Raw genomic sequence first — 15,259 nt, forward strand, 5'->3', positions numbered from 1 at the left:
CATGTCGTAGAGACATAAACTTCCGAGTTGGAGACCATGTCTATCTCCGGGTCACCCCTCTCAAAGGAACCCAATGCTTCCATGTCAAAGGAAAGCTCGCCCCAAGATACATCGGCCCCTTCAAGATCACTGAACGACGAGGAGAAGTGGCTTACCAGTTGGAACTTCCACCTGAACTTTCCGATATGCACAACGTGTTCCACGTGTCACAACTCCGGAAGTGTCTCCAAGTTCCAGACAAGCCTGATCTTTACAAGGACGTCAATCACCAAGCCATTGACCTTCAGCCTGATTTGACTTACCGTGAGAGGCCAATCTGCATTCTGGATGAGGCTGAGCGACGCACTCGAAGCCGCACCATCAAGTACTTCAAGGTCCAATGGAGCAACCACACTGAAGCAGAAGCAACTTGGGAGCGTGAAGACTACCTTAGATCCGAGTTTCCGTATCTCTTTAAAGCCTAGTTTAGGAATCTTGGGGACGAGATTCTTGTAAGGGGGGTAGGTATGTCACACCCTGCATTTTGTAACATTTCATTTGCATTATTAAAGCATGAAAATTTGGACCAACAAAAACTTTTGCATTATTTGGCTTTTATTTGGAGTTGGTTTTCTCTCTGTGCTTCTTTTCAAGTGCTCTTTAAAGTCAACTACTCCACCATCTTTATTTCATCTCCTTGCCCCAAACTCCTGCCCAAGGACCATGCCATGTGTATAGTGCAATATAGGATTTTCTTACAAAAATAATTTGGCCAAAAAGTATTTTCTAAATTTAGTTTTCCAAAAACCCCTGAATTGAGGTTTGCACTGCAAGTCCTTGATTTGGGTTACGAAAAATATTTCAAAGGTATATTTGAATACAATTAGGTGTAGGACCCCCATAAACCACAAAAATATAATTTTAAAAGTTGTTTTACTATTTTATTTAAAAGCTTTTTCTTAAGGCCAGAAATGGTCTTTAATAGGAAAAAAATTATTTTATTGTTTTAAAAATATTTGACAAAAATTAGGGAAACTCAGTGGACATATATTTTCCATATATAAGAGTTTCAACACATGGTCATGTTCAAAATATTGGTCAAATCCCTCAAAAACCCTTTCTGGATATTTCAAGCTTTTGAAATATTTACAAAGGAAATATTCTCCAAAAATTCCAAGAAAATTATATCATCTCACATATGACATACTTGATGATCTTGACAAGTATCATGCCATGGAGAATAGTATAACCCCATGAAATCCCCTCAAAACCTCTTCTGTCCATTTTGAAGTTTGAGCAACTTTACATTGCCAAACATGTCCAAATGTTCTCAAACTTGGTGAACATGCTCCAATGGTCTAATAATGCATCTAGACCAAATGGCACAGGTTGGAGAAGAAGATATCTTGGTCAAAGTGCCTCAAAACCCTTTCTGGCCAGAATCAAATTTGAACTACTTTGTACTACCAACTTTTTCTCCATGACCCCAACTTTGGTGAGCCTGATCACATGACCAAACAAGGCCACCACACCAAGTGGTGCATCAAGGAGAAGTGATCTACTCAACTGGATCTACACAAATCCATTTCTGCCAATTATTAGGGTTTGCAAAAGTTGCATTGGCAACTTTGTCCAAATAAGCTCAAAATGGGTGGAAGGCCCTAATTATATGTGGCATCTCACCCTGTGGAGTCTCATGTCCAGTGGAAGTCATCAACTTGCCCAAAACATCATCAAACACCTTCTGGCAGAATTTTGGGATGCAAATTCCAGCCCCTCCCACTAATCTCCTTGAGCCCATCTTTTTACCACAACCCCTCCTCGTTCCCCTCTACAACTTGGATGCTTTTCTGCCCGAGGAAGCAATGATGAGGGAGGGGGAAACCCCATTTGTCTTCTCTGGATAGCAGCTTCTCCCCTCTCTCTCAGCCTCCTTCTCTCCCCTCGGCTCTCCACAGCATCCAAGGCCCGTTCTGGCTTTTGCCCACAACCCCTGCAGCCTCCAGACACTAGTGGACGCGCGCGGACGCGGAAAAACCGTGGATGCCGGCCAAAGGCGCGCTCTGGAGCGCCCGTCAGGACACCGACCGTTGACGCCGCGTCTCCCGACCACCTCGAGCTTCCCCCGCGCGCCAGTCGATGCTCCTCGACGTCCGCTCCATGCCAGCAGGCCGCCCACTTGCTCCCGCGCACTCCTCTCCCTCCTGCCGCTCGCGTCAGAACGCCGCCCCGCTCGGCCAATGTCCGCGCCACTCCTGTGGCCCGCGTGCAGCTCGCCCCGCTCCTTCTCTCTCTCCCTGGCACCCTACACCACTCCCACGAACACCCCCGAGCCTTCCATTCCTTCTCTAACGGCCACCCGAGCCGATCCCGCGGGCACCCGTAGGCCACGCCTACGGTGGACCTCGGCCAGCCCATATAAGGCAACCCGAGCCCCTCTTTCGCTCCATGTCGCTCCCCAACACTCCAAATCGACCTCCTGTACCACCCATTCATCTCCAGAGCCGCCCGAGCTCGAGATCGAGCTCGAGCTCCGCCGCCTCGGCTCGTCAGCGCTCACGCGGTACAGGCCTCCTCCGCCTCCGTTTCTTCTCGATCTGGAACCGCGCGGCCACGCTGATCTTTTCCCCTCTCTTTCCCACTCCTTTTGCAGCCGGGAACGGCCGGATTCATCGGCGCCCGAAGCACCTCCGCCGCGTGGCTCGTCGCCGGCGAACCAGGCTGCTCTGGCGACCGTCTCCACCACCACCCGAACGGCGACTCCGCCCCGAGTCCAACGATACCACCCGCGCACCTCCCCATGCTCTGTATCGCCGCCGGCGAGCTCGTCGTTGCCTCTGGCCGGAGGTAGACGACAACGGCCGTGGGGCCAGCACGTCAGCCTCACGCCCTGACAGGTGGGATCCACCCGTCAGGTTTAAAAACGCGCGCGCGCGCGCACTGGTTCGCCCGTTGGCTGAAGGCGTATTTCGCCTTTACGCCTTCGACGTGGCGGCCCGCGTGGGCTGGTTTCCCCTCTGGGCCTGCCGCCCGTGGCCTCTCTGGCCCAGTGGCACAGCGCCACTTTTCTTTTTCTTTTTCTGTCCCCTTTCCAAAAATTCCACAGGGCAAAATATTTGTCCAAATGAAATATTTCCAACTCCTAAAATCTCAGAAAAATCCCACCTATTTATTGATGTAACTTTCATGAACATCCATTACACTTTTCTGCTTTGTTCAAATTTAAATTCAAATTTGAACAATAAAACCTCTGTTTGAAAATCCACAACTCTGTCTCCCTAGCTCCAAATTCAAAACCAAGAATTTTCCCCTTCCTAGTTTTTCTCCTAGTATTTTACAAAAATAAGTTGACATTTTTCTGAGCACTTTGACTTTTCTGTTTTTATTATTATCTTATTTTCCCATTATTTTCTTGCAACGTTAGATCCCGTATTTGACGAGGTAGCTGAAGAAGAAGGAGGAGAAGGGCCTGAAGACTTTGAAGACCAAGCCAACCAAGGCAAGCAGCCCTTTGACCATGTCGATGAAACCCTTTTTATCCATGTCATATGCCCTTTTATTATTGTTGCATCATTATCATGATGAGATGGTGAACCACGTGGGTTGGTTGCCTCGGCTACTTCCTCGTTGATACTTGCATTGTGCATGGCCCTACCTTCTTATGAGGGTTATGACGGTGGGAGTAGATAGGATGCTAAAGTAGTGCTACGCAAAAAGGGATGGGGATATGCATGGTGATGGGAACAAAGTGATTTCAAAAGTCTTTTCGAAAACCCCGTCGGGTGCCACTTATGCCCGAGGGAGATGATGAGATGGGTAACCACTTGATGACGAAGTGGTGTGCCAAGGAGAGAGTGTGTTGTTTTCAAAACGGATTGGTCAGAGTTGCGACCGTTATTCCAACCTTACATGCGCAACCACTCTACCCTTATATGGGAAAGGGCATTATTGAGTACCTAGACCGATACTAGCTTGGAGCCAGCATTACTAGTGACGGGGGAGAGTTGGTGCTCTCTCTTGGGACGGGGTCGTGCCAGGTAGGGCGGCCATGACTGTTTTCACAGGGCACCGGACACACCGTTGGTACCCCGTGCCAGTGGTATGTGATAAGTATGGGAGCGAGGCTCCAAGAAGGTGTTATGTGAAAAGTTGGGCACGGGGGTCACTGCCAATCGAGTGGACTCCATGTTAGTGTCGTCTAGGGAAAGGTAGTGATCGGGTGCTTACCCCGGGTACTTGAGGTACCGCGGGTCGTGGATGACACGGAAGTTCCCCGGATCTAGTGGGTAAAGTGTGCAACCTCTGCAGAGTGTAAAACTATTCGAATAGCCGTGTCCACGGTCAAGGACAGTTGGGTAACCGCTCTTGGGCTACGTCCACTTGTTTACAAACCAAGTGTGTGTGATGATAAAAATGACTTGGGTCAAGTCAAGGGACTTGAAAAGATTGAGCTGGGTTGGTGCCCACTCTATTGACGTTAAGATGGGTTGGTGCCCACTCTATTTATGTTGATATCTGTGACCTGTCTTCATGGTTACTTGGAATTCTCTTGATGCATGCCTTAAAAAGATGTTGAACATGTCATCGCACTCAAAACTTGCTTTCTGCAAAAGTTTACCTATATCATGCATTGTTGTACCTTGGACCAAAATATGGGTTGCTTGCGAGTACATTCAAAGTACTCATTGGCTTGCCACTGGTTATTTAATTGACCAGGCATGGAAGAACCGGAGTTCGAAGAAGAGTTCCTTGGAGACGATCATGCGAACTAGGACGTTTCCCGGTCAGAATGCCTGTAGGGTTAAGGCAGATGGCATGGGTTCTACTTATCGACGAAGATTTCCGCTGCTTGTGTTTCATTTGATGTTCAGCCCTTAAGGCTTTATCAATGTAAGACTTGACCATAATGGTCACAATTTGTGTAAGACGGTATGTATGGATGTAAGACTCTTGTTATTCAGCTTCTATGTGTTCAGTGAGCATTGATCTCTGGGATCACTGTACACGTGCATTCGGTGATCTCGACCTATGAGTCGGGGTCCCCACACCCCTGCCATCTACCACCACCGCTTATCCGCCACCGCTTCAAATCCGTATCCATATACCAGCACCGCTATCATATACCACCACCGCTGCCATATCCTACCACCATATATCCACCACCAATCCGAGTTCCTTGCATATTAGGTTTGTTTTCGGGATCCATCTAGTTTCCGATTCATGTTTCCTTGTCGGAGTAGGTTTCGAAAAAAAAGAGTCCGTAAACCACCCTCCGTTTAGGCCCAAAATTTTCCGAAAACGCACTTCACAAAAAAATTTCTGGCTATTCTATTTTTAGGTGTTTCTAAGCGTATTGAGACAGTCACCGTTATAGAAAGTTTTTTTTGACCCGTTTCCAGTTTTTGGGTCCAGGCAGTCGAAAAAAAAATTTGGTCAAAAAATTTTCGTGCCCATCCTGTCAGTTTGACCTGGGAAGAGTTTTGAGACACTCGCCATTATAGTGATTTTTCGCACAAAAACAAGAGCAGCGCAAAAAAAAAGCAACGCAAAAAAAGGAGCAGAAAAAAAATTCTAGAGTGTGCTTTTCCCTTGTTTACGTGCAGCGCCGTGATTTTGTTAGTGTTCTAGGCTCGCGTCTCTAGCACGGTCTAGCCTAGGACCAGCACAGTACCGTCGTTGAGCGTTTATTCAACTTTGCATCTCTGAATTGATTATTGCTGACCTTTTTTGCTACCATATTATAAGCCATCCCAGCTCCACATACATCTACGTCGTGCGTTTGATTCTCCCTGGTAATCGCTATATCCAAGCTTTGAGAGTTTTGACTACAACGGTTGCCGATCACCACCTGCTGCTGGGTAAGAACTGGTAAGAATTTGAGATTTGCTTGACGGGTTTGTGATACACCACCACCACTTCTTAGTAGTCTGTAGGATCATATTCTTGTGTGTTTCTATTTGCTGCTAACCATGGTAGGATCACAAGCCGATGAGACTGATTGGGAGAACCTGATGAACAAACAGCTACATGATAAATTTCAGCAAATGATGAGTGGACAGGTGCAAGATGTGCTAAACAGATTTGACGAGGCCATGGAGAAGATAGATGGCATTGAGAAGACGTTTGAAACAAAGCTTGATAGCAAGTTTAATGAATTGCTCGCGCGTTTTCCACAACCACCGCCAGCTGCACCTATCGCACCTCTGCAACAACAACAACTACGCCCCCTTCCGAATCAGTATGGACGAGCTCAGCGTGTTCCTATTGAGCCAGGACAAAATTCTGGTGCCGCTGCTACTGCTGTTGGTGCTTCTTTGGCTCCTGCTACTGCTGCTGCTGGTACTGAGGAGGATGATGAGTATGCGGGCGATTATGAGGATGAGGTTGATCAAAATTAGAACTACGTGCAGCCACCAGCACCACCACCAGCAGGTCGACCTCAGGTATATATTCGTAATGGTAGGCCTGCACCACCACCTCAGGTACGAGATGATGTCCATATTCCTAAACTGAAATTGAATATTCCACCATTTGAGGGTAGATATGTTCCTGATATATATCTTACTTGGGAGTTAGAAACTGAACAACGTTTTACATGTTTACAATATCCCGAGGAGAGACGGGTTGCTGCTGCTGTTTGTGCTTTCACTAGTTTTGCATGTGTATGGTGGTCTGAACATTGTAGATTATATCCTATTCCCGCTACTTGGGCTGCTTTGAAAACTGCTATGCATACTCGTTGGGTTCCACCATATTATCAACGTGAATTGCTTCAAAAATTGCAGCGTTTAAGACAAGAAAAAAAATTCTATAGAAGAATATTATCAGGAATTACAAACTGGCATGATTAGATGTGGTATTGTTGAGGAGAATGAAGCTATGCTTGCATGTTTTATAGGTGGATTAAATAGAGAGATTCAGACCATTCTAGAGTATAAGGAGTATACTAATATCACTCCTTTATTCCATCTTGCTTGTAAAGCTGTACGTGAAGTGCAGGATCGACAAGCATTGGCGCAAACTAACTTTTCTGCAGGTCGACTTTCATCATGGACACTGCGTGCATCCTCTACTTCCACTACACCAGCACCTCCATCAGCTGCTACCTCCAGCCGTGATACAAGAAAGCAGGCACAACCTCCACTTTCTGCCAAGAGCGCACCTGCCGGGCCTACACAGAGCTCTTCTTCTTCCATGGCATCAACTGGGCACACCAGTGATATTATTTGTCGTCGTTGTAAGGGAAGAGGTCATTATGCGAGAGAATGCAAATCTCAGCGTGTGATGATTGCTACTGAGGATGGTGGGTATGAGTCCGCTAGTGACTATGATGAGGAGACGTTGGCTCTTATTACACGTGAAGAACACGGTGGAGATGATTCTGATCATGAGATGCAATACATGGCTCCTGAAGACGCTGACAGGTATGAATGTTTAGTTGCTCAACGTGTTTTGAGTGTGCAGGTCACACAAGCTGAGCAAAATCAGAGGCACAATTTGTTCCATACCAAGGGAGTTGTGAAGGAATGTTCTGTGCGCGTCATCATAGACGGAGGGAGCTGCAACAACTTGGCTATCATGGAGATGGTGGAGAAGCTTTCTCTCACCACAAGACCACATCCACATCCTTACTACATCCAATGGTTCAATAACAACGGCAAGGTTAAGGTAACACGTACTGTTCGTGTGCATTTTAGTATCTCTACATATGCTGATTATGTTGATTGTGATGTGGTACCTATGCAAGAATGTTCCTTATTACTTGGTAGACCATGACAATTTGATAAAAATTCTGTACACCATGGTAGAAACAATCAGTATACTCTTGTTCATAAGGATAAAAATATTACTTTGCTTCCTATGACTCCAGATTCTATTTTGAAAGATGATATTAATAGAGCTAATAAAGCAAAACAGGAGAAGAATAAGAGCGAAAATCAGATTGTGGCAAAAGAATTTGAGCAACAAATGAAGCCTAATAATAAACCATCTAGTGTTGCTTTTGAAATAAAATTGAAAAGTGCATGTTTATTTGCCACCAAATCTGATATTGATGAGCTAGATTTCAGCAAATCTGTTTGTTATGCTTTTGTGTGCAAAGAGGCATTATTTTCATTCGAGGACGTGCCTTCCTCTTTGCCTCCTGCTGTCACTAACATTTTGCAGGAGTTCGCTGACGTCTTTCCACAAGACGTGCCACCGGGATTACCGCCTATTCGAGGGATTGAGCATCAGATTGACTTAATTCCCGGTGCTTCACTGCCAAACCGTGCGCCATACCGTACCAATCCAGAGGAGACGAAGGAGATTATGCGTCAAGTACAAGAGCTGCTCGACAAAGGTTATATACGCGAATCCCTTAGTCCTTGTGCTGTTCCTATTATTCTAGTGCCGAAGAAGGATGGTACATCATGTATGTGTGTTGATTGTAGAGGCATTAATAATATTACTATTCGTTATCGTCATCCTATTCCTAGGCTAGATGATATGCTTGATGAATTGAGTGGCTCTATAATATTCTCCAAAGTTGATTTGTGTAGTGGATACCATCAAATTCGTATGAAATTGGGGGATGAATGGAAAACAACATTTAAAACTAAGTTTGGATTATATGAGTGGTTAGTCATGCCTTTTGGGTTAACTAATGCACCTAGTACTTTCATGAGATTAATGAACGAAGTTTTACGTGCTTTCATTGGACGATTTGTGGTAGTTTACTTTGATGACATATTGATTTATAGCAGATCTTTGGAGAAACATTTGGAACATTTACGTGCTGTTTTTATTGCTCTACGTGATTCACATTTGTTTGGTAACCTTGGGAAGTGCACCTTTTGCACCGACCGAGTGTTTTTTCTTGGTTATGTTGTTACTCCACAGGGAATTGAAGTTGATAAAGCCAAGATTGAAGCTATTGAGAGTTGGCCGCAGCCCAAAACTGTCACACAAGTGAGGAGTTTTCTTGGCCTCGCTGGTTTCTATAGGCGTTTTGTGAGAGATTTCAGCACCATTGCTTCACCTCTCAATGAGCTTACAAAGAAGGATGTGCCTTTTGTTTGGGGTACTGCACAGGAAGAAGCCTTCACGGTATTGAAAGATAAGTTGACACATGCTCCTTTACTCCAACTTCCTGATTTTAATAAGACTTTTGAGCTTGAATGTGATGCTAGTGGAATTGGATTAGGAGGTGTGTTATTACAAGATGGCAAACCTGTTGCATACTTTTCTGAAAAATTGAGTGGGCCTAGTCTGAATTATTCTACTTATGATAAAGAATTATATGCTCTTGTTCGGACTTTAGAAACATGGCAACATTATTTATGGCCCAAAGAATTTGTTATACATTCTGATCATGAATCTTTGAAACATATTAAAAGTCAAGCTAAACTGAATCGTAGACATGCTAAATGGGTTGAATTTATTGAGACTTTCCCTTATGTCATTAAATACAAGAAGGGTAAAGAAAATGTTATTGCTGATGCATTGTCTCGTCGCTATACTATGCTTTCACAACTTGACTTCAAAATATTTGGTTTGGAGACCATCAAAGGTCAATATGTGCATGATGCTGATTTTAAAGATGTATTGCAGAATTGTAAAGAAGGAAGAACATGGAACAAGTTTGTCATTAATGATGGATTTGTGTTCCGTGCTAACAAGCTATGCATTCCAGCTAGCTCCGTTCGTCTTTTGTTGTTGCAGGAGGCGCATGGAGGAGGACTAATGGGACACTTTGGCATGAAGAAGACGGAGGACATACTTGCTACACATTTCTTTTGGCCAAAGATGAGATGGGATGTTGAGCGTTTTATTGCTCGCTGCACTACATGTCAAAAAGCTAAGTCACGACTCAATCCTCATGGTTTATATATGCCTTTGCCTGTACCTAGTGTTCCTTGGGAGGATATATCTATGGACTTTGTCTTAGGTTTACCTAGAACAAAGAAGGGGAGGGATAGCATATTTGTTGTCGTGGATAGATTCTCGAAAATGGCACACTTTATACCATGTCATAAAAGCGATGATGCTGTTAATGTTGCTGATTTGTTCTTTCGTGAAATTATTCGCTTGCATGGTGTGCCAAATAGTATTGTTTCAGATCGTGATACTAAATTTCTTAGCCACTTTTGGAGATGTTTATGGGCTAAGTTGGGGACTAAACTGCTTTTTAGTACTACTTTTCACCCTCAAACTGATGGACAAACTGAAGTAGTCAATAGAACATTGTCTACTATGCTTAGGGCTGTTCTAAAGAATAATAAGAAAATGTGGGAGGAATGCTTGCCTCATATTGAATTTGCTTATAATCGTTCATTGCATTCTACTACTAAGATGTGCCCTTTTGAAGTTGTGTATGGTTTCCTACCTCGTGCACCTATTGATTTGGTGCCTCTTCCATCTTCGGAGAAGGTTAATTTTGATGCTAAAGAACATGCTGAATTGATTTTAAAAATGCATGAGTTAACTAAGGAAAACATTGAGCGTATGAATGCTAAATATAAACTTGCTGGAGATAAGGGTAGAAAACATGTTGTTTTTGCACCTGGAGATCTTGTTTGGTTACATTTGCGTAAGGATAGATTTCCTGATTTGCGCAAATCAAAGCTCATGCCACGTGCTGCTGGTCCCTTTAAGGTGTTGGAGAAAGTAAATGATAATGCATATAAACTTGAGCTGCCTGCAGATTTTGGGGTTAGTTAACATTGCAGATTTGAAGCCATATTTGGGTGAGGAAGATGAACTTCCGTCGAGGACGACTTCATTTCAAGAAGGGGAGTATGATGAGGACATCAATACCATTGTTACACCCACAGCCCCTGCTGCTATACATACTGGACCAATTACTAGAGCTCGCGCACGCCAACTAAATTACCAGGTACTTTCGTTTCTTGGTAATGATTCTAATGTTCATGAGAATATGATGCTGCCTAAATTGGATACATTTGTTTTGCTTACAAATGAAGGGTCTAGCTTGGAGAAGGATGAACATTGGAGCAAGAACAAGCATGGAGATGATGGCATGCGCAAGGGGGACAAGAACGGAGTTACAAGTGATGATTTCAGGACCTTGAAGCCACCATAATGAGTGCATGAAGCCTTGGACGAAATATACAAGATGCCACTTCATAAATTGCGTCCAGAGGCTATTCTAGGTGCCGCGTCACCTTATTATTGGGCCAGGCCCATGTAATTTCGAAATACATAAGTATAGGCTATTTTTAGAGTCCGTATGTGTGGGGAAACAAGAGATAGGGTTAGTTTTGGACCCCTCCACCAAGGGCCACGAAATTCACCCCCTCTTCCTCCATATATATAGCACTTAGGGCACCGTTTAGACTTTGGGTTTTGTTTAGATTAAAAGTTCGCCATAGCTGCAACTTCGCGTACTTCGTTTGTGTTCAACGACCAGACAAAGGCGTCATAGAACCCCACCTTGATCAATAAAGCTTTCATCTTATATTCGCAATATCCAGATTGCAATCTCAGTTTCTTGCTTGTTCTTCGTTTGCTCGCAGGAAACAGACCCTCGTGGTCAGGTTGATCGTGCTCCGGCGTGGTCAATAACCTCTCGGAGTTGGTTTAGCGATTGCTAAGGCGCGACGTCCTCGCACGTTCGTAGTCGGATCGTCAAAGTCGACTTCCACCAAAGCGAAATCCACCATCTCATCGAAAGACGGGGCACCTTTGTCTCTATCACTATACGTGGGTGACACATGTTGCTAGGATGAGAAGGGTCAGGGGCACGTTCGTCTATTTTCCTCGGGCGAGCGGTTTTTCACCTCGGCTATAAATACCCCTCACCCTGCTCAGGCTGTATTTACCCCACTCGAACTCACTCCCCTCGCTCGAGCTCTCAAGCCCTAGCGCCGCTGCTACTTTCATCGTCGCCGGTGGGGAAGAGCTTCACTGCCTTGACCTTGTCGCCATCGTACTCGCGCCAGCCACGGATATCTTCACTCCACCGCCGCCGTAGCTGTCTTCCTCTGCCAAGTTAGGGCGTGGAAGATCTGGGCTAACGAACTTCCAATCTAACACTCCCAGTTCATCGTGTTCTTCGTCAAGGGTAATTAAAAGTTACTTTTACTACCTCTGTTGATTCTGATGATTTCCATAAAATCTTCAAAAGGTGTTTATTCTTCAATTTCCACACTTTAAACACCTCACACAATCATCTGTTCTTGATCTGTTTCTCTAAGTGGCATTTTTCCTCAAGATTCCTCAGTTGTGTGAATTTCACAATCCATACAATTCTGGAACCTAAGTCAAAGAACGCTTAGTGAAATTCTTCAAGACATTCTGGTCAATTTCCTCAAACTTGTTTCATTTTGCAAAAAACTTCTGAGAACGCATATGACCTCTCCAAATTCTTCGCACCTATACTCCTTTCACAGGTACACATGTCTGCTGCTGAATCACTAGGTTCTCATCAAATTAACTCATTTGCAGCGTTCCTCGAAGAAAAGCTGCATACTTCTTTAGAGAACTTAATAGTTCAAAATCCTCAGCTGAAGAAAATGGCAGATGGCAAGAGACCTCAGAAGGGAGGGAAGAAACTGGAAGTGAATACTGCTTTTGAAGTCCCTGGTGACATCTATGCAGGGTATTGCACTCCGGATGAGGCAACTCATGGAAAGGAAACGAAGAATGAGCGTAAGGTGCGCATTCAGAAAATTGAACGAAGATGGGCATGGGAATGGAGGGAATACATATATGTTACTCCAAAGTACATGAAGAAATTCGCTCTAAACCCTCCTTGCTCAAGACCTCCGTTGTCACCTGGCAAAAGTGCTGATCCCACTAGCATCAAGCGCAGTGAGGACTATGCTGATGAATGGGCCAAGCGGCAAGCCAAGTTGGCAAAACAGACCAAAGAAGCAGTGAGGAAGTTCAATGAAGACTCAGCCGCTGCCGCTGTTGAGGCCTCTACTAGCAAGAAGGCTATGCCTAAGAAACCTGCTCGGAAACCACATTCCTCAGCAATGCCCTCACGGCCAAGCTCATCTATGCCCTCACGGCCTATTCCTCAAGCTGCTCCAGTTCCCCAGGTTGCAAAACCCTTAGCTCCTCCAGCAAAGTCCTCGGAACCTGTGCATCTTGCCTCTTGCCAAAGGACCACAGGCATCTCAATTGCCTCAGGAGCATCTGCAAGTTCTTCAGCTCCTCCTCAGTCTTCAATAGGCCCCACTTTGCTGAAGACCAAGGCTACTGCTGGACGAGGCACCAAACCAAGTCCTCACAAGAAGCAAGTTGCTTTCCAGGTGCCATCAGATGATGATGAAGAATTAGCTGAAATCATCAGAGATAGACAACAAAGGGCCGCTAGAGCCAAGGGCAGTGCTGTGCCACTCATGCTAGAACCGAAGAAGATCCTGGACTTCATTAATCTCTGGCACACGGACCCAAACACTCCCTTGCCAGAATTAAACCTCACACCTGGTCAAAGTCATATGTTGACGGACTTCATTTCTTAAGAAAGAATGGAAATTTGAGAAAGCCAGTTCTATGAAGAAAGCCCAGTAAAAGAAACAGCGCTTTCAGAAGGACACATTCTAACGCTATCGCCTGATGAACTTGTCGCTCTGCAATCTAAGATCAAGAAACTCAGTGATGAATTTGACGCCTACAAGGCAGAATGGCTGGGAGCCAAAGTCAGATTCGTCAAAATGGTGAAGGGGTTTACACCCAATGTTGCTGCTCCAACGCACATTGAAATTCCTCAGGCTAAAGCATCTGCACAGCCTACTGAAGAACATGCCAACACCGCTGATGAAAATCAGACTGCTGATGAAACTGAAAGCACCAGGGCTGATGAAGCTATTCCAGCCGCTGAAGAAATTGCCAGGGCAACCTCTAGTGTTGCGCCTGAAGAACAAGACAGGCCAGCTGAAGCATCTGACGCTGCGCCTAAGAAATCTGAACAAGTCAGGATAACTGCATCAGTTGTGCCTGAAGAAACTGCACCAATTTCCTATGCTCCTCCTGCACCAATGCCAACACCAAGTCCTATCATTCCTTCTGCATTAGAAGTGAAGAAAACCAAGGCTGCTGAGCGAGCTGCAGTGAAGAAAAGGAAAGCATCTGCTTCCTTAGAGTCTTCTCCTCCCAAGAAGGCGAAGACTTTGACCAGCTCATTTGCAAATCCAATAGATGTTGTTCCTCTTTCAAGCATGCCATCAAAAGGAAATCGTTCCTTTTGGTGAAGATTATGTGATTCCAAGCGAATCAGATGAAGAAGATCCTTCTGCTGCTTCGACAGAGCAGATGGATGAAGAAATTGAAGTGGACAATGTCACTTCAACCCCTCTAGTATGATCACCTATGCCTCAGTTCACAGCTGAAGAGGCAGGCGTTGAAGAAATTGATGAAGAAGAAGAAGACGTGGACATTGGGTGCACCACTCCAGTGTTGAATGATGACTATTGGGAAAGTCATCACCCCAATTCCCCCATGTTCACCCCATTGTAATAGATTCCTTAGTCCCCAGTCCAGACTGAAGAAATTCACACGGGCTCTGATGAACCTCAAGCACCTCTTCTTACCATGCTTGAAGAAATTCCAGCCACTAGTGATGATGATAAAGCTATTGAAGAAAAGGAGACCCAGACTGCTACTGAAGCAGAAACTGAAATTCCTCAGCATGCGGCTCCTGAGACTGTGATTCCTGAGGAAATGAAGAAATTGACTGATACTCCTCAGCCCAAGCCAAAGAATCCCTTCTCTAAGAAGGAAAACTTCAAGGCTGATGACTTCTTCCACAAGCATGTTTTCTTCACAGAATACAACCCATATGACTCTGCTCGTCTTCGAAGGAAGCGTTTCTGGACCGCCAGCCAAGCAAACTTCTATTCTTCACTCTTTTTGATAAGGACAAAGTCTTTGACCATGAGCATATTCCACATGTGGACATGGAATTGCTGTCGTGCTTCACACCAGTCCTCAGTGTTCTTCATGACGCTGGACTGCTCAACTTCTGCACCGATATATGTGATTGGAATGAAGAGCTGATTCTTCAATTCTACGCGACGCTGCACATCATCGGAAATTATGATGATATAAATTCTTGGGTGTTGGACCGGATGACAAAAAACACTCACTTCAAAGCACCGGCCTCTGAATTGCTTCAGGCCCTGCCTGTCTGTCCTCCCCTTGAAGGTGCGCGTCTTATATATCATGTACCTGAACTCAAAGATCATTACATGCAAGTGTTGATGAAGCCGCTGAAGCTCAGTCAAGCCCCAAGGACCAAATTCCTCGTGAAGGATTTGCTTTATGTGCCTCG

Source organism: Triticum dicoccoides, chromosome 6B (genome assembly GCF_002162155.2).
Source record: "Triticum dicoccoides isolate Atlit2015 ecotype Zavitan chromosome 6B, WEW_v2.0, whole genome shotgun sequence".
Taxonomy (NCBI): Eukaryota; Viridiplantae; Streptophyta; class Magnoliopsida; order Poales; family Poaceae; genus Triticum; species Triticum dicoccoides.